Source organism: Ascaphus truei, unplaced genomic scaffold, assembly GCF_040206685.1.
Source record: "Ascaphus truei isolate aAscTru1 unplaced genomic scaffold, aAscTru1.hap1 HAP1_SCAFFOLD_1815, whole genome shotgun sequence".
In the NCBI taxonomy this organism is placed as follows: Eukaryota; Metazoa; Chordata; class Amphibia; order Anura; family Ascaphidae; genus Ascaphus; species Ascaphus truei.
This window is the reverse complement of record NW_027454716.1, coordinates 35,622-63,184: the sequence shown is the minus strand read 5'-3', so window position 1 is coordinate 63,184 and position 27,563 is coordinate 35,622. Positions and strand designations below refer to the sequence as shown.

Here is a 27,563-nt window from a genome sequence, read left to right as displayed (position 1 = left end):
TTGGCTGTCTCTTCCCCCGGATCTGGCGGTCTCTTCCCCTGGTTCTGGCTGTCTCTTCCCCGGATCTGGCGGTCTCTTCCCCCGGATCTGGCGGTCTCTTCCCCCGGATCTGGCGGTCTCTTCCCCCGGATCTGGCGGTCTCTTCCCTGGTTCTGGCTGTCTCTTCCCCCGGATCTGGCGGTCTCTTCCCCGGATCTGGCGGTCTCTTCCCCCGATCTGGCGGTCTCTTCCCCTGGATCTGGCGGTCTCAGGCGTGTCGGTACGGGCATGTTCAGCATTTGGAGCATCTTCTATTCTATGGGGCCAACATGAGAGCACAAAACGCGTCGGGGAACAGCGCTCTGCACCTGTGTGCGCTCTACAACCAGGTAACACACACAGCAGCGCCCTGCACCTGTGTGCGCTCTACAACCAGGTAACACACACAGCAGCGCCCTGCACCTGTGTGCGCTCTGCACCTGTGTGCGCTCTACAACCAGGTAACACACACAGCAGCGCCCTGCACCTGTGTGCGCTCTGCACCTGTGTGCGCTCTACAACCAGGTAACACACACAGCAGCGCCCTGCACCTGTGTGCGCTCTGCACCTGTGTGCGCTCTGCACCTGTGTGCGCTCTGCACCTGTGTGCGCTCTGCACCTGTATGCGCCCTGCACCTGTCTGTGCTCTGCACCTGTATGCGCTCTGCACCTGTATGCGCCCTGCACCTGTGTGCGCTCTGCACCTGTGTGCGCTCTGCACCTGTGTGCGCTCTACAACCAGGCGACACAACTATACAAGACCAACACAAGGAAGAGTTTTCTGCACAACACCCACAAATATAAATATTCCCCGAAGCGAATACAATACGGGGCCTGACACTGAGCTCCGTAGGATTTGTAATGGTCACGGCCCCGGTGTCACGCCCCCCCCTGGTGTCACGCCCCCCCCCCCCGGTGTCACGCCCCCCCCCCCCCGGTATCACGCCCCCCCCCCCCTCGGTGTCACGCCCCCCCCGGTGTCACGGCCCCCCGGTGTCACGCCCCCCCCTGGTGTCACACCCTCCCCCCCGGTGTCACCCCCCCCCGGTGTCACGCCCCCCCCCCCCCGGTGTCACCCCCCCCCCCCCGGTGTCACCCCCCCCCGTGTCACGCCCCCCCGTTGTCACGCCCCCCCCCCCCCCCGGTGTCACCCCCCCCCTGTGTCACGCCCCAGCCCCCCCGGTGTCACGCCCCCCCCCCTCGGTGTCACGCCCCCCCGGTGTCACGGCCCCCCGGTGTCACGCCCCCCCCCCTGGTGTCACGCCCTCCCCCCCCCGGTGTCACCCCCCCCCCGGTGTCACGCCCCCCCCCCCCGGTGTCACCCCCCCCGTGTCACGCCCCCCCGTTGTCACGCCCCCCCCCCCCCCCCCCGGTGTCACCCCCCCCCTGTGTCACGCCCCAGCCCCCCCGGTGTCACGCCCCCCCCGGTGTCACGCCCCCCCCGGTGTCACGCCCCCCCCGGTGTCACGCCCCCCCCGGTGTCACGGCCCCCCGGTGTCACGGCCCCGGCAGGTGTCACGGCCCCAGTACCGTCTCGCAGGCGGCTCTCTCCCCGGTGAGTTCGGGACATTGGAAGGTCTCTTGTACTGATCGGCTCCTAGTAACCAGACAGAATCCGTCCTGCACGGGGTTAAACAATGTCAGCTAAATGATTGTTTATTGCCTCACAGGTCTCTTCTTCACATGTACACAGCTTCCCAAACCTCACAGGTCTCTTCTTCACATGTACACAACTTCCCAAACCTCACAGGTCTCTTCTTCACATGTACACAACTTCCCAAACCTCACAGGTCTCTTCTTCACATGTACACAGCTTCCAAACCTCACAGGTCTCTTCTTCACATGTACACAGCTTCCCAAACCTCACAGGTCTCTTCTTCACATGTACACAGCTTCCCAAACCTCACAGGTCTCTTCTTCACATGTACAGAGCTTTCCCAAACCTCACAGGTCTCTTCTTCACATGTACAGAGCTCCCCTAACCTCACAGGTCTCTTCTTCACATGTACAGAGCTTTCCCAAACCTCACAGGTCTCTTCTTCACATGTACACAGCTTCCAAACCTCACAGGTCTCTTCTTCACATGTACAGAGCTTTCCCAAACCTCACAGGTCTCTTCTTCACATGTACACAGCTTCCCAAAGCTCACAGGTCTCTTCTTCACATGTACACAGCTTCCCAAACCTCACAGGTCTCTTCTTCACATGTACACAGCTTCCCAAACCTCACAGGTCTCTTCTTCACATGTACAGAGCTTTCCCAAACCTCACAGGTCTCTTCTTCACATGTACAGAGCTTTCCCAAACCTCACAGGTCTCTTCTTCACATGTACAGAGCTTTCCCAAACCTCACAGGTCTCTTCTTCACATGTACAGAGCTTTCCCAAACCTCACAGGTCTCTTCTTCACATGTACAGAGCTTTCCCAAACCTCACAGGCCTCTTCTTCACATGTACAGAGCTTTCCCAAACCTCACAGGTCTCTTCTTCACATGTACAGAGCTCCCCAAAACTCACAGGCCTCTTCTTCACATGTACAGAGCTCCCCAAACCTCACAGGTCTCTTCTTCACATGTACAGAGCTCCTCAAACCTCACAGGTCTCTTCTTCACATGTACAGAGCTTTCCCAAACCTCACAGGTCTCTTCACATGTACAGAGCTCCCCAAAACTCACAGGCCTCTTCTTCACATGTACAGAGCTCCCCAAACCTCACAGGTCTCTTCTTCACATGTACAGAGCTCCTCAAACCTCACAGGTCTCTTCTTCACACGTACAGAGCTTTCCCAGACCTCACAGGTCTCTTCTTCACACGTACAGAGTTTCCCCTAACCTCACAGGTCTCTTCTTCACACGTACAGAGTTTCCCCAAACCTCAGAGGTCTCTTCTTCACATGTACAGAGCTTCCCCTAACCTCACAGGTCTCTTCTTCACATGTACAGAGCTCCCTAACCTCAGAGGTCTCTTCTTCACGTGTGCCGGGCTTTGCAAAGCTCAGTATTCTAGTGTTGGTCCATGGAACAATATGATGATCTCGGGGACAGAACACTTGTATCGCCCGGCACAGACACTGTGGGGGGGAGGACGGGGGGGGGGAGGGGGGAGGGAGGACCGGGGGGGGAGGGGGGAGGGAGGACCGGGGGGGAGGGGGGAGGGAGGACAGGGGGGGGGTGGTAGTGAGCCCCAGGCTCCGGATCCCATATGGGGCAGTTTCCGCCCTGAGCCGCCGTCCTCCCTTTCTGTAGGAGAGCTGCGCCCGCGTCCTTCTCTTCCGTGGCGCCAGTAAGGACATCCGGAACTTCAACAACCAGACGGCGTTCCAGGTGAGGGAGCACCTACCCCTCTACCCCCCCCTGCATGGCACTTACCCCTCTACCCCCCCCCCTGCATGGCATCTACCCCTCCACCCCCCCCCACTGCATGGCACCTACCCCTCCACCCCCCCACTGCATGGCACCTACCCCTCCACCCCCCCCCCCCACTGCATGGCACCTACCACTCCACCCCCCCCACTGCATGGCACCTACCCCTCCACCCCCCCCACTGCATGGTACCTACCCCTCCACCCCCCCCCCCCACTGCATGGCACCTACCCCTCCACCCCCCCCACTGCATGGCACCTACCCTCCCCCCTCCCCCCCGCTGCATGGCACCTACCCCTCCACCCCCCACTGCATGGCACCTACCCCTCCACCCCCCCCCCACTGCATGGCACCTACCCCTCCCCCTCCCCCCCCGCTGCATGGCACCTACCCCTCCTCCCTCCTCCCTCCCACGCAACTACATGGCACCGCCCCCTCCCCCGCACTAAAATCCCCCCTCCCCCACTGCATGGCACCTACCCCTCCCCTGCACTGCAGCACCCCCCCCCCCACTGCATGGCACCTACCCCTCCACCCCCCCCCCCCACCCACTACACGGCACCTACCCCATGACCGCACTGCAACCTCCCCCCCACACCCAACTACACAGCACCTACCCCTCCACCGCACTGTAACCCCTCTCCCCCAACTACACGGCACCTACCCCTCCCCCGCACTGCAACCCCCCCTCTCACCCAGCTACATGGAAATTACCCCTCCACTGAAGTGCATCCCCTCTCCCCCCAACTGCGTGAAACCTACCCCTCCACCGCACTGCAGCCCCGCCCCAACTACATGGCACCTACCCCTCCACCACACTGCAACACCCAGTGAGGGTGACAGGGTGACAGCACTAACTCCCAGCGCTGTCTCACCCAGTGAGGGTGACAGGGTGACAGCACTAACTCCCAGCGCTGCGTCACCCAGTGAGGGTGACGGGGTGACAGCACTAACTCCCAGCGCTGTCTCACCCAGTGAGGGTGACGGGGTGACAGCACTAACTCCCAGCGCTGCGTCACCCAGTGAGGGTGACGGGGTGACAGCACTAACTCCCAGCGCTGCGTCACCCAGTGAGGGTGACAGGGTGACAGCACTAACTCCTAGCGCTGCGTCACCCAGTGAGGGTGACAGGGTGACAGCACTAACTCCCAGCGCTGCCTCACCCAGTGAGGGTGACAGGGTGACAGCACTAACTCCCAGCGCTGCGTCACCCAGTGAGGGTGACAGGGTGACAGCACTAACTCCCAGCGCTGCGTCACCCAGTGAGGGTGACAGGGTGACAGCACAAACTCCCAACGCTGCGTCACCCAGTGAGGGTGACAGGGTGACAGCACTAACTCCCAGCGCTGCGTCACCCAGTGAGGGTGACAGGGTGACAGCACTAACTCCCAGCGCTGTCTCACCCAGTGAGGGTGACGGGGTGACAGCACTAACTCCCAGCGGTGCCTCACCCAGTGAGGGTGACGGGGTGACAGCACTAACTCCCAGCACTGCGTCACCCAGTGAGGGTGACGGGGTGACAGCACTAACTCCTAGCGCTGTCTCACCCAGTGAGGGTGACGGGGTGACAGCACTAACTCCCAGCGCTGCCTCACCCAGTGAGGGTGACGGGGTGACAGCACTAACTCCCAGCGCTGCGTCACCCAGTGAGGGTGACAGGGTGACAGCACTAACTCCCAGCGCTGCGTCACCCAGTGAGGGTGACGGGGTGACAGCACTAACTCCTAGCGCTGCCTCACCCAGTGAGGGTGACGGGGTGACAGCACTAACTCCCAGTGCTGTCTCACCCAGTGAGGGTGACGGGGTGACAGCACTAACTCCCAGCGCTGCGTCACCCAGTCAGGGTGACGGGGTGACAGCACTAACTCCCAGCGCTGCGTCACCCAGTGAGGGTGACGGGGTGACAGCACTAACTCCTAGCGCTGCCTCACCCAGTGAGGGTGACGGGGTGACAGCACTAACTCCCAGCGCTGCGTCACTCAGTGAGGGTGACAGGGTGACAGCACTAACTCCCAGTGCTGTCTCACCCAGTGAGGGTGACGGGGTGACAGCACTAACTCCCAGCGCTGCGTCACCCAGTGAGGGTGACGGGGTGACAGCACTAACTCCCAGCGCTGCGTCACCCAGTGAGGGTGACAGGGTGACAGCACTAACTCCCAGCGCTGCGTCACCCAGTGAGGGTGACGGGGTGACAGCACTAACTCCCAGCGCTGTCTCACCCAGTGAGGGTGACGGGGTGACAGCACTAACTCCCAGCGGTGCCTCACCCAGTGAGGGTGACGGGGTGACAGCACTAACTCCCAGCACTGCGTCACCCAGTGAGGGTGACGGGGTGACAGCACTAACTCCTAGCGCTGCCTCACCCAGTGAGGGTGACGGGGTGACAGCACTAACTCCCAGCGCTGCCTCACCCAGTGAGGGTGACGGGGTGACAGCACTAACTCCCAGCGCTGCGTCACCCAGTGAGGGTGACGGGGTGACAGCACTAACTCCCAGCGCTGCGTCACCCAGTGAGTGTGACAGGGTGACAGCACTAACTCCCAGCGCTGTCTCACCCAGTGAGGGTGACAGGGTGACAGCACTAACTCCCAGCGCTGTCTCACCCAGTGAGGGTGACAGGGTGACAGCACTAACTCCCAGCGCTGCCTCACCCAGTGAGGGTGACAGGGTGACAGCACTAACTCCCAGCGCTGTCTCACCCAGTGAGGGTGACGGGGTGACAGCACTAACTCCCAGCGCTGTCTCACCCAGTGAGGGTGACGGGGTGACAGCACTAACTCCCAGCGGTGCCTCACCCAGTGAGGGTGACAGGGTGACAGCACTAACTCCCAGCGCTGCCTCACCCAGTGAGGGTGACGGGGTGACAGCACTAACTCCCAGCGCTGTCTCACCCAGTGAGGGTGACGGGGTGACAGCAGTAACTCCCAGCGCTGCCTCACCCAGTGAGGGTGACGGGGTGACAGCACTAACTCCCAGCGCTGTCTCACCCAGTGAGGGTGACAGGGTGACAGCACTAACTCCCAGCGCTGCCTCACCCAGTGAGGGTGACGGGGTGACAGCACTAACTCCCAGCGCTGCGTCATCCAGTGAGGGTGACAGGGTGACAGCACTAACTCCCAGCGCTGCGTCACCTAGTGAGGGTGACAGGGTGACAGCACTAACTCCCAGCGCTGCGTCACCCAGTGAGGGTGACAGGGTGACAGCACTAACTCCCAGCGCTGTCTCACCCAGTGAGGGTGACAGGGTGACAGCACTAACTCCCAGCGCTGTCTCACCCAGTGAGGGTGACGGGGTGACAGCACTAACTCCCAGCGCTGCCTCACCCAGTGAGGGTGACGGGGTGACAGCACTAACTCCCAGCGCTGTCTCACCCAGTGAGGGTGACGGGGTGACAGCACTAACTCCCAGCGCTGTCTCACCCAGTGAGGGTGACGGGGTGACAGCACTAACTCCCAGCGCTGTCTCACCCAGTGAGGGTGACAGGGTGACAGCACTAACTCCCAGCGCTGCGTCACCCAGTGAGGGTGACGGGGTGACAGCACTAACTCCCAGCGCTGCGTCACCCAGTGAGGGTGACGGGGTGACAGCACTAACTCCCAGCGCTGCCTCACCCAGTGAGGGTGACGGGGTGACAGCACTAACCCCAGCGCTGTCTCACCCAGTGAGGGTGACAGGGTGACAGCACTAACTCCCAGCGCTGCCTCACCCAGTGAGGGTGACGGGGTGACAGCACTAACTCCCAGCGCTGCGTCACCTAGCGCTGCGTCACCTAGTGAGGGTGACAGGGTGACAGCACTAACTCCCAGCGCTGCGTCACCCAGTGAGGGTGACAGGGTGACAGCACTAACTCCCAGCGCTGTCTCACCCAGTGAGGGTGACAGGGTGACAGCACTAACTCCCAGCGCTTCCTCACCCAGTGAGGGTGACGGGGTGACAGCACTAACTCCCAGCGCTGTCTCACCCAGTGAGGGTGACGGGGTGACAGCACTAACTCCCAGCGCTGTCTCACCCAGTGAGGGTGACGGGGTGACAGCACTAACTCCCAGCGCTGCGTCACCCAGTGAGGGTGACGGGGTGACAGCACTAACTCCCAGCGCTGTCTCACCCAGTGAGGGTGACGGGGTGACAGCACTAACCCCCAGCGCTGTCTCACCCAGTGAGGGTGACGGGGTGACAGCACTAACTCCCAGCGCTGCCTCACCCAGTGAGGGTGACAGGGTGACAGCACTAACTCCCAGCGGTGCCTCACCCAGTGAGGGTGACGGGGTGACAGCACTAACTCCCAGCGCTGCCTCACCCAGTGAGGGTGACGGGGTGACAGCACTAACCCCCAGCGCTGTCTCACCCAGTGAGGGTGACGGGGTGACAGCACTAACCCCCAGCGCTGTCTCACCCAGTGAGGGTGACAGGGTGACAGCACTAACTCCCAGCGCTGCGTCACCCAGTGAGGGTGACGGGGTGACAGCACTAACTCCCAGCGCTGTCTCACCCAGTGAGGGTGACGGGGTGACAGCACTAACTCCCAGCGCTGCCTCACCCAGTGAGGGTGACGGGGTGACAGCACTAACTCCCAGCGCTGTCTCACCCAGTGAGGGTGACAGGGTGACAGCACTAACTCCCAGCGCTGCGTCACCCAGTGAGGGTGACAGGGTGACAGCACTAACTCCCAGCGCTGCGTCACCCAGTGAGGGTGACAGGGTGACAGCACTAACTCCCAGCGCTGCGTCACCCAGTGAGGGTGACAGGGTGACAGCACTAACTCCCAGCGCTGCCTCACCCAGTGAGGGTGACGGGGTGACAGCACTAACCCCCAGCGCTGTCTCACCCAGTGAGGGTGACAGGGTGACAGCACTAACTCCCAGCGCTGTCTCACCCAGTGAGGGTGACGGGGGTGACAGCACTAACTCCCAGCGCTGTCTCACCCAGTGAGGGTGACAGGGTGACAGCACTAACTCCCAGCGCTGCGTCACCCAGTGAGGGTGACAGGGTGACAGCACTAACTCCCAGCGCTGCCTCACCCAGTGAGGGTGACAGGGTGACAGCACTAACTCCCAGCGCTGTCTCACCCAGTGAGGGTGACAAGGGTGACAGCACTAACTCCCAGCGCTGTCTCACCCAGTGAGGGTGACGGGGTGACAGCACTAACTCCCAGCGCTGCGTCACCCAGTGAGGGTGACGGGGTGACAGCACTAACTCCCAGCGCTGCGTCACCCAGTGAGGGTGACGGGGTGACAGCACTAACTCCCAGCGCTGTCTCACCCAGTGAGGGTGACGGGGTGACAGCACTAACTCCCAGCGCTGCCTCACCCAGTGAGGGTGACAGGGTGACAGCACTAACTCCCAGCGCTGTCTCACCCAGTGAGGGTGACGGGGTGACAGCACTAACTCCCAGCGCTGTCTCACCCAGTGAGGGTGACGGGGTGACAGCACTAACTCCCAGCACTAACTCCCAGCACTGCGTCACCCAGTGAGGGTGACAGGGTGACAGCACTAACTCCCAGCGCTGCGTCACCCAGTGAGGGTGACGGGGTGACAGCACTAACTCCAGCGCTGTCTCACCCAGTGAGGGTGACGGGGTGACAGCAGTAACTCCCAGCGCTGCGTCACCCAGTGAGGGTGACGGGGTGACAGCACTAACTCCCAGCGCTGCGTCACCCAGTGAGGGTGACGGGGTGACAGCACTAACTCCCAGCGCTGCGTCACCCAGTGAGGGTGACGGGGTGACAGCACTAACTCCCAGCGCTGCGTCACCCAGTGAGGGTGACGGGGTGACAGCACTAACTCCCAGCGCTGTCTCACCCAGTGAGGGTGACGGGGTGACAGCACTAACTCCCAGCGCTGCCTCACCCAGTGAGGGTGACAGGGTGACAGCACTAACTCCCAGCGCTGCCTCACCCAGTGAGGGTGACAGGGTGACAGCACTAACTCCCAGCGCTGTCTCACCCAGTGAGGGTGACAGGGTGACAGCACTAACTCCCAGCGCTGCGTCACCCAGTGAGGGTGACGGGGTGACAGCACTAACTCCCAGCGCTGTCTCACCCAGTGAGGGTGACGGGGTGACAGCATTAACTCCCAGCGCTGCGTCACGCAGTGAGGGTGACAGGGTGACAGCACTAACTCCCAGCGCTGCGTCACCCAGTGAGGGTGACGGGGTGACAGCACTAACTCCCAGCGCTGCGTCACCCAGTGAGGGTGACGGGGGTGACAGCACTAACTCCCAGCGCTGTCTCACCCAGTGAGGGTGACGGGGTGACAGCATTAACTCCCAGCGCTGCGTCACCCAGTGAGGGTGACAGGGTGACAGCACTAACTCCCAGCGCTGCGTCACCCAGTGAGGGTGACGGGGTGACAGCACTAACTCCCAGCGCTGCGTCACCCAGTGAGGGTGACGGGGTGACAGCACTAACTCCCAGCGCTGCCTCACCCAGTGAGGGTGACGGGGTGACAGCACTAACTCCCAGCGCTGCGTCACCCAGTGAGGGTGACAGGGTGACAGCACTAACTCCCAGCGTTGGCTCACCCAGTGAGGGTGACAGGGTGACAACACTAACTCCCAGCGCTGCCTCACCCAGTGAGGGTGACGGGGTGACAGCACTAACTCCCAGCGCTGCGTCACCCAGTGAGGGTGACAGGGGTGACAGCACTAACTCCCAGCGCTGTCTCACCCAGTGAGGGTGACAGGGTGACAGCACTAACTCCCAGCGCTGACTCACCCAGTGAGGGTGACGGGGTGACAGCACTAACTCCCAGCGCTGCGTCACCCAGTGAGGGTGGACAGGGTGACAGCACTAACTCCCAGCGCTGCGTCACCCAGTGAGGGTGACAGGGTGACAGCACTAACTCCCAGCGCTGCGTCACCCAGTGAGGGTGACAGGGGTGACAGCACTAACTCCCAGCGCTGCGTCACCCAGTGAGGGTGACAGGGTGACAGCACTAACTCCCAGCGCTGCCTCACCCAGTGAGGGTGACAGGGTGACAGCACTAACTCCCAGCGCTGCGTCACCCAGTGAGGGTGACGGGGTGACAGCACTAACTCCCAGCGCTGCGTCACCCAGTGAGGGTGACAGGGTGACAGCACGTAACTCCCAGCGCTGCGTCACCCAGTGAGGGTGACGGGGGTGACAGCACTAACTCCCAGCGCTGTCTCACCCAGTGAGGGTGACAGGGTGACAGCACTAACTCCCAGCGCTGCGTCACCCAGTGAGGGTGACAGGGTGACAGCACTAACTCCCAGCGCTGTCTCACCCAGTGAGGGTGACGGGGTGACAGCAGTAACTCCCAGCGCTGCCTCACCCAGTGAGGGTGACAGGGTGACAGCACTAACTCCCAGCGCTGTCTCACCCAGTGAGGGTGACAGGGTGACAGCACTAACTCCCAGCGCTGCGTCACCTAGTGAGGGTGACGGGGTGACAGCACTAACCCCCAGCGCTATCTCACCCAGTGAGGGTGACAGGGTGACAGCACTAACTCCCAGCGCTGCGTCACCCAGTGAGGGTGACGGGGTGACAGCACTAACTCCCAGCGCTGTCTCACCCAGTGAGGGTGACAGGGTGACAGCACTAACTCCTAGCGCTGCCTCACCCAGTGAGGGTGACGGGGTGACAGCAGTAACTCCCAGCGCTGCGTCACCCAGTAAGGGTGACAGGGTGACAGCACTAACTCCCAGCGCTGCGTCACCCAGTGAGGGTGACGGGGTGACAGCACTAACTCCTAGCGCTGCCTCACCCAGTGAGGGTGACAGGGTGACAGCACTAACTCCTAGCGCTGCCTCACCCAGTGAGGGTGACAGGGTGACAGCACTAACTCCCAGCGCTGTCTCACCCAGTGAGGGTGACAGGGTGACAGCACTAACTCCTAGCGCTGCCTCACCCAGTGAGGGTGACGGGGTGACAGCACTAACTCCCAGCGCTATCTCTGAGGGTGACAGGGTGACAGCACTAACTCCCAGCGCTGTCTCACCCAGTGAGGGTGACAGGGTGACAGCACTAACTCCCAGCGCTGCGTCACCCAGTGAGGGTGACAGGGTGACAGCACAAACTCCCAGCGCTGCGTCACCCAGTGAGGGTGACAGGGTGACAGCACTAACTCCCAGCGCTGCGTCACCCAGTGAGGGTGACAGGGTGACAGCACTAACTCCCAGCGCTGTCTCACCCAGTGAGGGTGACGGGGTGACAGCACTTATTCCCAGCGCTGTCTTACCCAGTGAGGGTGACGGGGTGACAGCACTAACTCCCAGCGCTGCGTCACCCAGTGAGGGTGACAGGGTGACAGCACTAACTCCCAGCGCTGTCTCACCCAGTGAGGGTGACGGGGTGACAGCACTAACTCCCAGCGCTGTCTCACCCAGTGAGGGTGACAGGGTGACAGCACTAACTCCCAGCGCTGCGTCACCCAGTGAGGGTGACAGGGTGACAGCACTAACTCCCAGCGCTGCCTCACCCAGTGAGGGTGACAGGGTGACAGCACTAACTCCCAGCGCTGCCTCACCCAGTGAGGGTGACAGGGTGACAGCACTAACTCCCAGCGCTGTCTCACCCAGTGAGGGTGACAGGGTGACAGCACTAACTCCCAGCGCTGTCTCACCCAGTGAGGGTGACAGGGTGACAGCACTAACTCCCAGCGCTGCGTCACCCAGTGAGGGTGACAGGGTGACAGCACAAACTCCCAGCGCTGCGTCACCCAGTGAGGGTGACAGGGTGACAGCACTAACTCCCAGCGCTGTCTCACCCAGTGAGGGTGACGGGGGTGACAGCACTAACTCCCAGCGCTGTCTCACCCAGTGAGGGTGACGGGGGTGACAGCACTAACTCCCAGCGCTGCGTCACCCAGTGAGGGTGACAGGGTGACAGCACTAACTCCCAGCGCTGCCTCACCCAGTGAGGGTGACAGGGTGACAGCACTAACTCCCAGCGCTGTCTCACCCAGTGAGGGTGACAGGGTGACAGCACTAACTCCCAGCGCTGCGTCACCCAGTGAGGGTGACGGGGTGACAGCACTAACTCCCAGCACTGTCTCACCCAGTGAGGGTGACAGGGTGACAGCAGTAACTCCCAGCGCTGTCTAACCCAGTGAGGGTGACAGGGTGACAGCACTAACTCCCAGCGCTGCGTCACCCAGTGAGGGTGACAGGGTGACAGCACTAACTCCCAGCGCTGCGTCACCCAGTGAGGGTGACAGGGTGACAGCACTAACTCCCAGCGCTGTCTCACCCAGTGAGGGGTGACAGCACTAACTCCCAGCGCTGTCTCACCCAGTGAGGGTGACGGGGTGACAGCACTAACTCCCAGCACTGTCTCACCCAGTGAGGGTGACGGGGTGACAGCACTAACTCCCAGCGCTGCCTCACCCAGTGAGGGTGACAGGGTGACAGCACTAACTCCCAGCGCTGTCTCACCCAGTGAGGGTGACAGCACTAACTCCCAGCACTGTCTCACCCAGTGAGGGTGACAGGGTGACAGCACTAACTCCCAGCGCTGCGTCACCCAGTGAGGGTGACAGCACTAACTCCCAGCGCTGCCTCACCCAGTGAGGGTGACAGGGTGACAGCACTAACTCCCAGCGGTGCCTCACCCAGTGAGGGTGACAGGGTGACAGCACTAACTCCCAGCGCTGTCTCACCCAGTGAGGGGGACGGGGGTGACAGCACTAACTCCCAGCGCTGCGTCACCCAGTGAGGGTGACGGGGGTGACAGCACTAACTCCCAGCGCTGCGTCACCCAGTGAGGGTGACAGGGTGACAGCACTAACTCCCAGCGCAGTCTCACCCAGTGAGGGTGACAGGGTGACAGCACTAACTCCCAGCGCTGTCTCACCCAGTGAGGTTGACAGGGTGACAGCACTAACCCCCAGCGCTGCGTCACCCAGTGAGGGTGACAGCACTAACTCCCAGCGCTGCGTCACCCAGTGATGGTGACAGGGTGACAGCACAAACTCCCAACGCTGCGTCACCCAGTGAGGGGTGACAGCACTAACTCCCAGCGCTGTCTCACCCCAGTGAGGGTGACAGGGTGACAGCACTAACTCCCAGCGCTGCGTCACCCAGTGAGGGTGACAGGGTGACAGCACTAACTCCCAGCGCTGTCTCACCCAGGGAGGGTGACAGGGTGACAGCACTAACTCCCAGCGCTGTCTCACCCAGTGAGGGTGACGGGGGTGACAGCACTAACTCCCAGCGCTGTCTCACCCAGTGAGGGTGACAGGGTGACAGCACTAACTCCCAGCGCTGTCTCACCCAGTGAGGGTGACGGGGGTGACAGCACTAACTCCCAGCGCTGTCTCACCCAGTGAGGGTGACAGGGTGACAGCACTAACTCCCAGCGCTGCCTCACCCAGTGAGGGTGACAGGGTGACAGCACTAACTCCCAGCGCTGCCTCACCCAGTGAGGGTGACGGGGGTGACAGCACTAACTCCCAGCGCTGTCTCACCCAGTGAGGGTGACAGGGTGACAGCACTAACTCCCAGCGCTGTCTCACCCAGTGAGGGTGACAGGGTGACAGCACTAACTCCCAGCGCTGCGTCACCCAGTGAGGGTGACAGGGTGACAGCAGTAACTCCCAGCGCTGCGTCACCCAGTGAGGGTGACAGGGGTGACAGCACTAACTCCCAGCGCTGCCTCACCCAGTGAGGGTGACAGGGTGACAGCACTAACTCCCAGCGCTGTCTCACCCAGTGAGGGTGACAGGGTGACAGCACTAACTCCCAGCGCTGTCTCACCCAGTGAGGGTGACGGGGTGACAGCACTAACTCCCAGCGCTGCGTCACCCAGTGAGGGTGACAGGGTGACAGCACTAACTCCCAGCGCTGCGTCACCCAGTGAGGGTGACAGGGTGACAGCACTAACTCCCAGCGCTGCGTCACCCAGTGAGGGTGACAGCACTAACTCCCAGCGGTGCCTCACCCAGTGAGGGTGACAGGGTGACAGCACTAACTCCCAGCGCTGTCTCACCCAGTGAGGGTGACAGGGTGACAGCACTAACTCCCAGCGCTGCGTCACCCAGTGAGGGTGACAGGGTGACAGCACTAACTCCCAGCGCTGCGTCACCCAGTGAGGGTGACGGGGTGACAGCACTAACTCCCAGCGCTGCCTCACCCAGTGAGGGTGACGGGGTGACAGCACTAACTCCCAGCGCTGTCTCACCCAGTGAGGGTGACGGGGTGACAGCACTAACTCCCAGCGCTGCGTCACCCAGTGAGGGTGACAGGGTGACAGCACTAACTCCCAGCGCTGCGTCACCCAGTGAGGGTGACAGGGTGACAGCACTAACTCCCAGCGCTGCGTCACCCAGTGAGGGTGACGGGGTGACAGCACTAACTCCCAGCGCTGCGTCACCCAGTGAGGGTGACAGCACTAACTCCCAGCGCTGTCTCACCCAGTGAGGGTGACGGGGTGACAGCACTAACTCCCAGCGCTGCGTCACCCAGTGAGGGTGACAGGGTGACAGCACTAACTCCCAGCGCTGTCTCACCCAGTGAGGGTGACAGGGTGACAGCACTAACTCCCAGCACTGTCTCACACAGTGAGGGTGACAGGGTGACAGCACTAACTCCCAGCGCTGCGTCACCCAGTGAGGGTGACAGGGTGACAGCACTAACTCCCAGCGCTGTCTCACCCAGTGAGGGTGACAGGGTGACAGCACTAACTCCCAGCACTGTCTCACCCAGTGAGGGTGACAGGGTGACAGCACTAACTCCCAGCACTGTCTCACCCAGTGAGGGTGACGGGGTGACAGCACTAACTCCCAGCGCTGCGTCACCCAGTGAGGGTGACGGGGGTGACAGCACTAACTCCCAGCGCTACCTCACCCAGTGAGGGTGACAGGGTGACAGCACTAACTCCCAGCGCTGCGTCACCCAGTGAGGGTGACAGGGTGACAGCACTAACTCCCAGCGCTGCCTCACCCAGTGAGGGTGACAGGGTGACAGCACTAACTCCCAGCGCTGTCTCACCCAGTGAGGGTGACAGGGTGACAGCACTAACTCCCAGCGCTGCGTCACCCAGTGAGGGTGACGGGGTGACAGCACTAACTCCCAGCGCTGCGTCACCCAGTGAGGGTGACAGGGTGACAGCACTAACTCCCAGCGCTGCGTCACCCAGTGAGGGTGACGGGGTGACAGCACTAACTCCCAGCGCTGCCTCACACAGTGAGGGTGACAGGGTGACAGCACTAACTCCCAGCGCTGTCTCACCCAGTGAGGGTGACAGGGTGACAGGGTGACAGCACTAACTCCCAGCGCTGCGTCACCCAGTGAGGGTGACGGGGTGACAGCACTAACTCCCAGCGCTGCGTCACCCAGTGAGGGTGACAGGGTGACAGCACTAACTCCCAGCGCTGCGTCACCCAGTGAGGGTGACAGGGTGACAGCACTAACTCCCAGCGCTGCGTCACCCAGTGAGGGTGACGGGGTGACAGCACTACAGTAACTCCCAGCGCTGCGTCACCCAGTGAGGGTGACAGCACTAACTCCCAGCGCTGTCTCACCCAGTGAGGGTGACGGGGGTGACAGCACTAACTCCCAGCGCTGCGTCACCCAGTGAGGGTGACAGGGTGACAGCACTAACTCCCAGCGCTGTCTCACCCAGTGAGGGTGACAGGGTGACAGCACTAACTCCCAGCACTGTCTCACACAGTGAGGGTGACAGGGTGACAGCACTAACTCCCAGCGCTGCGTCACCCAGTGAGGGTGACAGAGTGACAGCACTAACTTCCAGCGCTGTCTCACCCAGTGAGGGTGACAGGGTGACAGCACTAACTCCCAGCACTGTCTCACCCAGTGAGGGTGACAGGGTGACAGCACTAACTCCCAGCACTGTCTCACCCAGTGAGGGTGACGGGGTGACAGCACTAACTCCCAGCGCTGCGTCACCCAGTGAGGGTGACGGGGTGACAGCACTAACTCCCAGCGCTACCTCACCCAGTGAGGGTGACAGGGTGACAGCACTAACTCCCAGCGCTGCGTCACCCAGTGAGGGTGACGGGGTGTGACAGCACTAACTCCCAGCGCTGCCTCACACAGTGAGGGTGACGGGGTGACAGCACTAACTCCCAGCGCTGTCTCACCCAGTGAGGGTGACAGGGTGACAGGGTGACAGCACTAACTCCCAGCGCTGCGTCACCCAGTGAGGGTGACGGGGTGACAGCACTAACTCCCAGCACTGTCTCACCCAGTGAGGGTGACATTGTGACAGCACTAACTCCCAGCGCTGTCTCACCCAGTGAGGGTGACAGGGTGACAGCACTAACTCCCAGCGCTGCCTCACCCAGTGAGGGTGACAGGGTGACAGCACTAACTCCCAGCGCTGTCTCACCCAGTGAGGGTGACAGGGTGACAGCACTAACTCCCAGCGCTGCCTCACCCAGTGAGGGTGACAGGGTGACAGCACTAACTCCCAGCGCTGTCTCACCCAGTGAGGGTGGACAGGGTGACAGCACTAACTCCCAGCGCTGTCTCACCCAGTGAGGGTGACAGCACTAACTCCCCAGCGCTGTCTCACCCAGTGAGGGTGACAGGGGTGACAGCACTAACTCCCAGCGCTGCGTCACCCAGTGAGGGTGACAGGGTGACAGCACTAACTCCCAGCGCTGCCTCACGCAGTGAGGGTGACAGGGTGACAGCACTAACTCCCAGCGCTGTCTCACCCAGTGAGGGTGACAGGGTGACAGCACTAACTCCCAGCGCTGCGTCACCCAGTGAGGGTGACGGGGTGACAGAACTAACTCCCAGCGCTGTCTCACCCAGTGAGGGTGACGGGGGTGACAGCACTAACTCCCAGCGCTGTCTCACCCAGTGAGGGTGACAGGGTGACAGCACTAACTCCCAGCGCTGTCTCACCCAGTGAGGGTGACAGGGTGACAGCACTAACTCCCAGCGCTGCCTCACCCAGTGAGGGTGACAGGGTGACAGCACTAACTCCCAGCGCTGCGTCACCCAGTGAGGGTGACAGGGTGACAGCACTAACTCCCAGCGCTGCGTCACCCAGTGAGGGTGACAGGGTGACAGCACTAACTCCCAGCGCTGTCTCACCCAGTGAGGGTGACAGGGTGACAGCACTAACTCCCAGCGCTGTCTCACCCAGTGAGGGTGACAGCACTAACTCCCAGCGCTGTCTCACCCAGTGAGGGTGACAGGGTGACAGCACTAACTCCCAGCGCTGCGTCACCCAGTGAGGGTGACAGGGTGACAGCACTAACTCCCAGCGCTGCCTCACCCAGTGAGGGTGACAGGGTGACAGCAGGTCCCAACAAGGTCAGCCTCCCCTTATCTCCATGTGATGAGGAGATAATCCCTTGGTGCTGCTCCTAATCTGGATTAGTCCGCAGTCTGTCGTTCCCTCCGGTCACGTGTGCGATCTGCTGGCACACGGAGCGGCACAGGTCCTGCGCGCGCTCTCGTGTGTGTGTGTGTGTGTGTGTTTTTGTGTGTGTGTGCGCGTGTGTGTGTGTGTATATATAATGAAAGTACACCCTCTTTGAATTCTATGGTTTTACATATCAGGACATAATAACAATCATCTGTTCCTTAGCAGGTCTTAAAATTAAGTAAATACAACCTCAGATGAACAACATCACATGACATATTACACTATGTCATGATTTAACAAAAATAAAGCCGTGTGTGAAAAACTAAGTACACCTTATGATTCAGTAGCTTGTAGAACCACCTTTAGCAGCAATAACTTGAAGTAATCATTTTCTGTATGACTTTATCAGTCTCTCACATCGTTGTGGAGGAATTTTGGCCCACTCTTCTTTACAACGTTGCTTCAGTTCATTGAGTGTTGTGGGCATTTGTTTATGCACAGCTCTCTTAAGGTCCAGCCACAGCATTTCAATCGGGTTGAGGTCTGGACTTTGCATCACCTTGATTATTTTCTTTTTCAGCCATTCTGTTGTAGATTTGCTGGTGTGCTTGGGATCATTGTTCTGTTGCATGACCCAATTTCGGCCAAGCTTTAGCTGTCGGACAGATGGCCTCACATTTGACTCTAGAATACTTTGGTTTACAGAGGAGTTCATGGTCGACTCAATGACTGCAAGGTTTCCAGGTCCTATGGCTACAAAACAAGCCCAAATCATCACACCTCCACCACCGTGCTTGACAGTTGGTATGAGGTGTTTGTGCTGATATGCTGTGTTTGGTTTTCGCCAAATGTGTCGCTGTGCATTATGGCCAAGCATCTCCACTTTGGTCTCGTCTGTCCAAAGGACATTGTTCCAGAAGTCTTGTGGTTTGTTCAGATGCAACTTTGCGAACCTAAGCCGTGCTGCCATGTTCTTTTTAGAGAGAAGAGGCCTTTTCCTGGCAACCCTTCCAAACAAACCATACTTGTTCAGTCTTTTTCTAATTGTGCTGTCATGAACTTTAACATTTAACATGCTAACTGAGGCCTGTAGAGTCTGAGATGTAACTCTTGTTTTTTTTGCAATTTCTCTGAGCATTGCACGGTCTGACCTTGGGGTGAATTTGCTGGGACGTCCACTCCTGGGAAGATTGGCAATTGTCTTGAATGTTTTCCACTTTTGAATAATCTTTCTCACTGTAGAATGATGGACTTTAAATTGTCTGGAAATGGCCTTATAACCCTTCCCAGGATGATGGGCAGCAACAATTGCTTCTCTAAGATCATTGCTGATGTCTTTCCTCCTTGGCATTGTGTTAACACATAACTGAATGCTCCAGACCAGCAAACTGCTAAAACGTTGGCTTTTATAGAGGTGGTCACACTTGCTGATGATGTATGTATGTATGTCTTTATTTGTATAGCGCCATAAATGTACATAGCGCTTCACAGTAGTAATACATGTCATATAAATAACAAATATAAATAACAGATCATGGGAATAAGTGCTTCAGACATACTGTAAAAGTAACATTAAGGAAGGAGTCCCTGCTCCGAGGAGCTTACAATCTAATTGGTGGGTAGGGAGAACGTACAGAGACAGTAGGAGGGAATACTAGTAAGTGCGTCTGAAGGGGGCCAAGCTTTGTGTCATGTGTCCATGATTATCCAGTGCTACTCATATGCTTCTTTAAGCAGATGTGTCTTAAGGTGGGTCTTAAAGGTGGATAGCGAGGGGGCTAGTCGGGTATTGAGGGGAAGGGCATTCCAGAGGTGTGGGGCAGAAAGTGAGAAAGGTTTAAGGCGGGAGAGAGCTTTAGATACAAAGGGGGTAGAAAGAAGACATCCTTGAGAAGAACGCAAGAGTCGTGATGGTGCATAGCGAGAAATTAGGGCTGAGATGTAAGGAGGGGCAGAAGAATGTAAAGCTTTAAAAGTGAGCAGTAGAATTGAGTGTGAGATACGCGATTTAATCGGAAGCCATGATCAATTAATCAAGGGCATTTGATTAGCAGCACATGTCTGCTACTTAGCATCTTAATTCCTATGGAAGCAGTAAGGGGTGTACTTAGTTTTTCACACATGGCTTCTCCATTTTGGCTTTATTTTTGTTAAATAAATCATGACACTGTAATATGTCATGTGTTGTTGTTCATCTGAGGTTGTATTTACCTAATTTTAAGACCTGCTAAGGGACAGGTGATTGTTATTATCCCTGATATGTAAAGCCATAGAATTCAGAGAGGGTGTACTTTCTTTTTCACACAACTGTATATACAGTGTGTGTGTGTGTGTGTGTGTGTGTGTGTGTGTGTGTGTGTGTGTGTGTGTGTGTGTGTGTGTCCTGTGTGTGTGTGTGTGTGTGTTTGTGTGTGTGTGTGTGTGTGTGTGTGTGTGTATATCCAACACACAGAGTTTGTGCCGCAATCAGAACCACTCCCCATAAATCACTGGGCCAGATGTAGGGGTGAAAATAACCCCCTGGCAGTGCTAACAACCCAACGTGAAATAGAAACACAGAGAGAAAGAAAGAGGGGTCTGTATAAAGCACACAGAAAATATGTGAAAATACAAGATCGGATAGTACAAAAGACTGAATGATTAGCAGCATCTACACAAAACCCAAACATGCGCCGAGAATAGAGCAAAATAAATCACGTCGCGGTTATATACCCTACACTCGGTGCAGCCAGACCCTGGCAACTGTACTAAACCAGAGAGAGACAAATGATAAATGCCTGGCGTGTGTAAACGTTGGGTCCACCATATATATGAGGTGTATAGCAGTGAGTCAGCAGAGAAAACAAGGGAGAAAACATATAGGAATGACTCCCTAATGCCATATGTCTGGATTGGTTTACATAGTTACATAGTTACATAGTTACACAGTTACACAGTTACATAGTTACATAGTAGATGAGGTTGAAAAAAGACATGCGTCCAAGTTCAACCTATGCTAAATTTAGACAGCAGATACTTAGGGGGCTATGCACTAAGCCCAATGGCTTTGCGTTCTGATTTTCCAAAAAGCAGGTTCATTAAAAAGTGAGGCCGGGGACGCGATTCACTAAGGCCTTGAGGCCATTTTTTAACGTACCTGCTCAAAATAGCTCAGAACAGCCACAGCGTACGTGTTGCTTTCCCCCCCCCCCCTGCTAGCGTTCTGAACCTCTCCGTGCGCTAGCTGATAGAAAAAAAAGCCGCATGTAACATTTGCATGGAGATTTGCCATCTCCATGCAAGGCTGTTACAGGCGATCGTACACTAAATAAAAACATTTTAATAATAGTGTACATGAGCAGGGGGTCTCCTGAGCTGAGCCGCATTGGTTTCAGGTCCGAGGACCCCCTACTTCAGGAGTTACAGGCCCCGTTATGTGGTGCCGGTATCCCCTGCACTTTAAAGCTCCCGCGTCACGTGACCGGGACATTTAAATTCTGCAGGGGATACCGGCACCCCATAACGGGGCCTGTTCTCCTGAAGTAGGGGGTCTCTGAGGCTGAAACCAATGTGGTTCAGCTCAGGAGGCCCCTGCACATTTACACTAGTATTAAAACACACATAACAATAAACAATAATTCATTACCGTAGCGGCTATCCGCTATGGTAATGAAGCAGCATTAATGTACATTTTAATAATAGTGTGCGGGAGCAGGGGGTCCCCTGAGCTGAACCGCATTGATTTCTGCCTCAGAGACCCCCTGCTTCCCGAGTTACAGGCCCCGGTTTGGGGCATCGGGTGCCAGTGTCGCCGCCATCTTTATAGCGTTCAAGACGCGACGTGGGCTCTATAAAGATGGCGTCCGCACTGGCATCGATGCCCCAAACCGGGGCCTGTAACTCGGGAAGCAGGGGGTCTCTGAGGCAGAAATCATTGCGGTTCAGCTCAGGGGACCCCCTGCTCCCGCACACTATTAATAAGAAAACATTAAAGCAGCTTCATTACCTTAGCGGCTATCTGCTAAGGCAATGAAGGGGTTAAGGCACAGTAGCATGTTAATTGGGGACAATTGCCCCCAATAAACAACACGCATCCCCCCCGTCCCCTAACACATACAGTACTGTAATGGGCAAAAAGACTATTATCCACATATGGATAATAATGCATTTGCCCATTTTAAATACATATAAATTACAATAAATACAGTAAAAACATATTACACTTACCTTTTACAGGGACCCACGATGAAGGCCGTCTTCATCCTCATCTTCATCCTGCCCATGCCCCTCCGGTGCTGCAAAACATGCACAAGAATGAAAACATCCAATGTAATGTCCCCTAAACCCTTAATCACCATAGCGGTTATTGACCGCTACAGTCATTAAGAGGTTAACCCACCACTCTGGAGGCCTACATACCCTCACCCACTAACCCCCCACCGCGTGAGGCCTAACCACCCTCACCCACTACCCAGCCGGGAGGCCTACCCACATACCCTTGGGGCCAATACCCCCTCCCCCCCCAGTACCCACAATAAAAACAATACACAGCCCCACAATAAACATCATTCTATTTATTAAGTACATAACCCACCCCCTGTGCCCCCCCATAAATACACAATTGGGTTCCCACGGTAGGCCCGCGGATGTCTGGGGGCCCCGGGTCAGACCCACAGGTGTCTGAGGGGCCTCGGGTGGTTCGCACGGGGGTCTGGCGACCCACGGGTGGTCCCTACGGGTCCGTGGTGCCCCCACAGATGTGTGGCCACCGGTTCTTCCCTGCAGGTGTCCCCCGTGGACCACGCAGCCTGGTACCCGTGAGAAGCCTGAGGATACCTCAGGTGGTCTCCAGAGGTCTCTCGCAGACCAAAAGGAACCAACCCTGTATGTAAAAAAAAATAAACCTGACCTATACATTAAATACATCAATCCCCCCCTGCCCCCACAACACATACATTACAATAATGTGCCAAATAACTATTATCCAGATATGGATAATAGATTATTTGCCCATTATTAAACACATTAACTAGCATAATAACATAAAGTTCTACTGACCTCATCAATAAGAAGCCCCCGTCGCCAGCAAAATCCTTGTCCTCCGTTGCCAACAAAATACATAGCCAATACAGTGCAATTACATTCAGATATCAATTAACCCCTTAATCACCTTATTGGTTTTTTAAACAAATCTATTGTATCTGCCATCACAGTCTCCATGGGTAACGAATTCCACATTGTAACTGCCCTTAATGTAAACGCCTCTTTTCTAATGTAAATAAATCTAATTTAGCTAGCCTCTCCTCATAAGTTAGAATGTCCATCCCCTTTATTAATTTGGTGGCTCTTCTCTGCACTCTCTCTAGTTCCATAATGTATTTTCTTAGGATTGGTGCCCAAAATTGTTCTCCATATTCATGGTGTGGTCTTACTAATACTTTGTAAAGGGGCATAATTCAGATTCCCTCAGATGGTCCTATTCTGGTGCGGGTGTATTGTGGTGCGGGTGTATTGTGGTGCGGGTGTATTGTGGTGCGGGTGTATTGTGGTGCGGGTGTATTGTGGTGCGGGTGTTTTGTGGTGCGGGTGTTTTGTGGTGCGGGTGTTTTGTGGTGCGGGTGTTTTGTGGTGCGGGTGTTTTGTGGTGCGGGTGTTTTGTGGTGCGGGTGTTTTGTGGTGCGGGTGTTTTGTGGTGCGGGTGTTTTGTGGTGCGGGTGTATTGTGGTGCGGGTGTATTGTGGTGCGGGTGTATTGTGGTGCGGGTGTATTGTGGTGCGGGTGTATTGTGGTGCCGGTGTATTGTGGTGCCGGTGTATTGTGGTGCCGGTGTATTGTGGTGCGGGTGTTTTGTGGTGCGGGTGTTTTGTGGTGCGGGTGTTTTGTGGTGCGGGTGTTTTGTGGTGCGGGTGTTTTGTGGTGCGGGTGTTTTGTGGTGCGGGTGTTTTGTGGTGCGGGTGTTTTGTGGTGCGGGTGTTTTGTGGTGCGGGTGTTTTGTGGTGCGGGTGTTTTGTGGTGCGGGTGTTTTGTGGTGCGGGTGTTTTGTGGTGCGGGTGTTTTGTGGTGCGGGTGTTTTGTGGTGCGGGTGTTTTGTGGTGCGGGTGTTTTGTGGTGCGGGTGTTTTGTGGTGCGGGTGTTTTGTGGTGCGGGTGTTTTGTGGTGCGGGTGTTTTGTGGTGCGGGTGTATTGTGGTGCGGGTGTTTTGTGGTGCGGGTGTATTGTGGTGCCGGTGTTTTGTGGTGCGGGTGTATTGTGGTGCGGGTGTATTGTGGTGCGGGTGTACTGTGGTGCCGGTGTTTTGTGGTGCCGGTGTTTTGTGGTGCGGGTGTATTGTGGTGCGGGTGTATTGTGGTGCGGGTGTATTGTGGTGCGGGTGTATTGTGGTGCGGGTGTATTGTGGTGCCGGTGTTTTGTGGTGCCGGTGTTTTGTGGTGCCGGTGTTTTGTGGTGCCGGTGTTTTGTGGTGCCGGTGTATTGTGGTGCCGGTGTATTGTGGTGCGGGTGTATTGTGGTGCGGGTGTATTGTGGTGCGGGTGTATTGTGGTGCGGGTGTTTTGTGGTGCCGGTGTTTTGTGGTGCCGGTGTTTTGTGGTGCCGGTGTATTGTGGTGCGGGTGTATTGTGGTGCGGGTGTATTGTGGTGCGGGTGTTTTGTGGTGCGGGTGTTTTGTGGTGCGGTGTATTGTGGTGCGGGTGTATTGTGGTGCGGGTGTAATGTGGTGCGGGTGTAATGTGGTGCGGGTGTAATGTGGTGCGGGTGTAATGTGGTGCGGGTGTATTGTGGTGCGGGTGTAATGTGGTGCGGGTGTATTGTGGTGCGGGTGTTTTGTGGTGCGGGTGTTTTGTGGTGCGGGTGTTTTGTGGTGCGGGTGTTTTGTGGTGCGGGTGTTTTGTGGTGTGGTGCGGGTGTTTTGTGGTGCGGGTGTTTTGTGGTGCGGGTGTTTTGTGGTGCGGGTGTATTGTGGTGCGGGTGTATTGTGGTGCGGGTGTATTGTGGTGCGGGTGTATTGTGGTGCGGGTGTATTGTGGTGCCGGTGTATTGTGGTGCCGGTGTTTTGTGGTGCCGGTGTTTTGTGGTGCCGGTGTTTTGTGGTGCCGGTGTTTTGTGGTGCCGGTGTTTTGTGGTGCCGGTGTTTTGTGGTGCCGGTGTTTTGTGGTGCCGGTGTATTGTGGTGCGGGTGTATTGTGGTGCGGGTGTATTGTGGTGCGGGTGTAATGTGGTGCGGGTGTAATGTGGTGCGGGTGTATTGTGGTGCGGGTGTATTGTGGTGCGGGTGTATTGTGGTGCGGGTGTATTGTGGTGCGGGTGTATTGTGGTGCGGGTGTAATGTGGTGCGGGTGTATTGTGGTGCGGGTGTAATGTGGTGCGGGTGTATTGTGGTGCGGGTGTATTGTGGTGCGGGTGTATTGTGGTGCGGGTGTAATGTGGTGCGGGTGTAATGTGGTGCGGGTGTAATGTGGTGCGGGTGTATTGTGGTGCGGGTGTAATGTGGTGCGGGTGTATTGTGGTGCGGGTGTATTGTGGTTGGGTGCGGGTGTATTGTGGTGCGGGTGTATTGTGGTGCGGGTGTATTGTGGTGCGGGTGTATTGTGGTGCGGGTGTATTGTGGTGCGGGTGTAATGTGGTGCGGGTGTAATGTGGTGCGGGTGTATTGTGGTGCGGGTGTAATGTGGTGCGGGTGTATTGTGGTGCGGGTGTAATGTGGTGCCGGTGTATTGTGGTGCGGGTGTAATGTGGTGCGGGTGTAATGTGGTGCGGGTGTATTGTGGTGCGGGTGTATTGTGGTGCGGGTGTAATGTGGTGCGGGTGTATTGTGGTGCGGGTGTATTGTGGTGCGGGTGTATTGTGGTGCGGGTGTATTGTGGTGCGGGTGTATTGTGGTGCGGGTGTATTGTGGTGCGGGTGTATTGTGGTGCGGGTGTATTGTGGTGCGGGTGTATTGTGGTGCGGGGTGTAATGTGGTGCGGGTGTAATGTGGTGCGGGTGTATTGTGGTGCGGGTGTATTGTGGTGCGGGTGTATTGTGGTGCGGGTGTATTGTGGTGCGGGTGTAATGTGGTGCGGGTGTATTGTGGTGCGGGTGTATTGTGGTGCGGGTGTATTGTGTGGCGGGTATATTGTGGTGCGGGTGTATACCTGTGAGGTAGAACAGAAGTGAAACCCAGTGACTTGGAACGGCGCTAAAACAACAATATTGTATTGGAAAATATATAATAATAAAGTTATAAGGTGTAGCTGAAATATTCTCAACCTACACGGGGAATATGCACGGATTCCCTTACAAGTAGTTAGGATCCAGGGCAGGAAGGGAGCGATGGCGTCAGGAACACCCAGAAAGAAAAAACATATAAAAAACCATGGTGCGGTAAGTTAACTAAAGAGGGGTCTGCAGTGAGAAAACGTGGCTCTTATAGATGGCCTACTTACAACAAGTAAGATAAAACACAGCAAGTGGCTTAGAGGTGGTTCTTGGGGATTAAAACTCGCAGTGACAGGTGGATGTGACCGCAGCACACAGCAGTAAATACTGGTATAGGGCTGGATGGTATGTTCATGAAGGTTTCAGCTCCCAGTCAGATACACGCAGTCGGATTCATGCAGGAATGGAGAGAAACCATAGTGTTGACCAGAAAACACCAAACTTTATGATTAAAAATGCATAGGACATGTACTCACAATGTGACATACGATCGAATTCACGTAAGGTTTTACTTGAGGCAGTTGGTCGGTACTCGGGAAGTAGTAACTCCAGTCCCTTCAGTATCCCTCCACGAGGGGGTAGAACAGAGGGCCTGAGATCTCCGCGGTGGTATTGGGAGACATCAGGACAGGCTCGCAGTGATGGTTCTTCGGTCAGCGCAGCACCTACAGCCAGGCCCTGCAGGGTTTGCTCCCAACACTGCCCACTCTTTACTGGGACTTACAGTGCTAGAGGGGCCAGAGAATTAGTATCCCAAGGGGACTTGGCTACATGAATATTAACCCTCACCTGCCATTTACCTGCCCACGTTTCCAGTCTCTCCAAGTCCTTCTGAAGAGAAATGACATCCTGCTCTGATTCTATTACCTTACACAATTTAGTGTCATCAGCAAAGATGGAGACTTTGCTCTCGATCCCAACCTCAAGGTCATTAATAAACAAGTTAAAAAGCAGGGGTCCCAGTACCGATCCCTGAGGTACTCCACTCACGACTTTAGCCCAACCTGAAAAAGTTCCATTTATGACAACCCTCTGTTGTCTGTCCTTTAACCAGTTTTCAATCCAGGTGCAAATATTTGTAATTGTATTACGCATCTCTTGCTCTCTGACGGTCTCTTGCTCCCTGACGGTCTCTTGCTCTTTGACGGTCTCTTGCTCTCTGACGGTCTCTTGCTCTCTGACGGTCTCTTGCTCCCTGACGGTCTCTTGCTCCCTGACGGTCTCTTGCTCCCTGACGGTCTCTTGCTCTCTGACGGTCTCTTGCTCTCTGACGATCTCTTGCTCTCTGACGGTCTCTTGCTCCCTGACGGTCTCTTGCTCCATGGCGGTCTCTTGCTCCCTGACGGTCTCTTGCTCCCTGACGGTCTCTTGCTCTCTGACGGTCTCTTGCTCCCTGACGGTCTTTTGCTCTCTGACGGTCTCTTGCTCTCTGACGGTCTCTTGCTCCATGGCGGTCTCTTGCTCCATGGCGGTCTCTTGCTCCATGGCGGTCTCTTGCTCCATGGCGGTCTCTTGCTCCATGGCGGTCTCTTGCTCCATGGCGGTCTCTTGCTCCCTGGCGGTCTCTTGCTCCCTGGCGGTCTCTTGCTCCCTGGCGGTCTCTTGCTCCCTAACTGTCTCATTCTCTCTGGCTGTCTCTTCAGGTTGCTATTATTGCAGGAAATTTTGAACTTGCTGAAATCATCAAAATTCACAAAGAATCCGATATTG

General features: G+C 57.2%; 1 long non-coding RNA gene across 1 annotated transcript; it reads left to right on the top strand.

The window, feature by feature from the left end:
• Positions 1-214: 214 nt before the first annotated feature.
• Positions 215-27,563, top strand: LOC142476964 (uncharacterized). Its single transcript, XR_012792092.1, has 3 exons — positions 215-368; positions 3,262-3,339; positions 27,497-27,563. It is a non-coding gene; the product is annotated as an uncharacterized LOC142476964 (long non-coding RNA).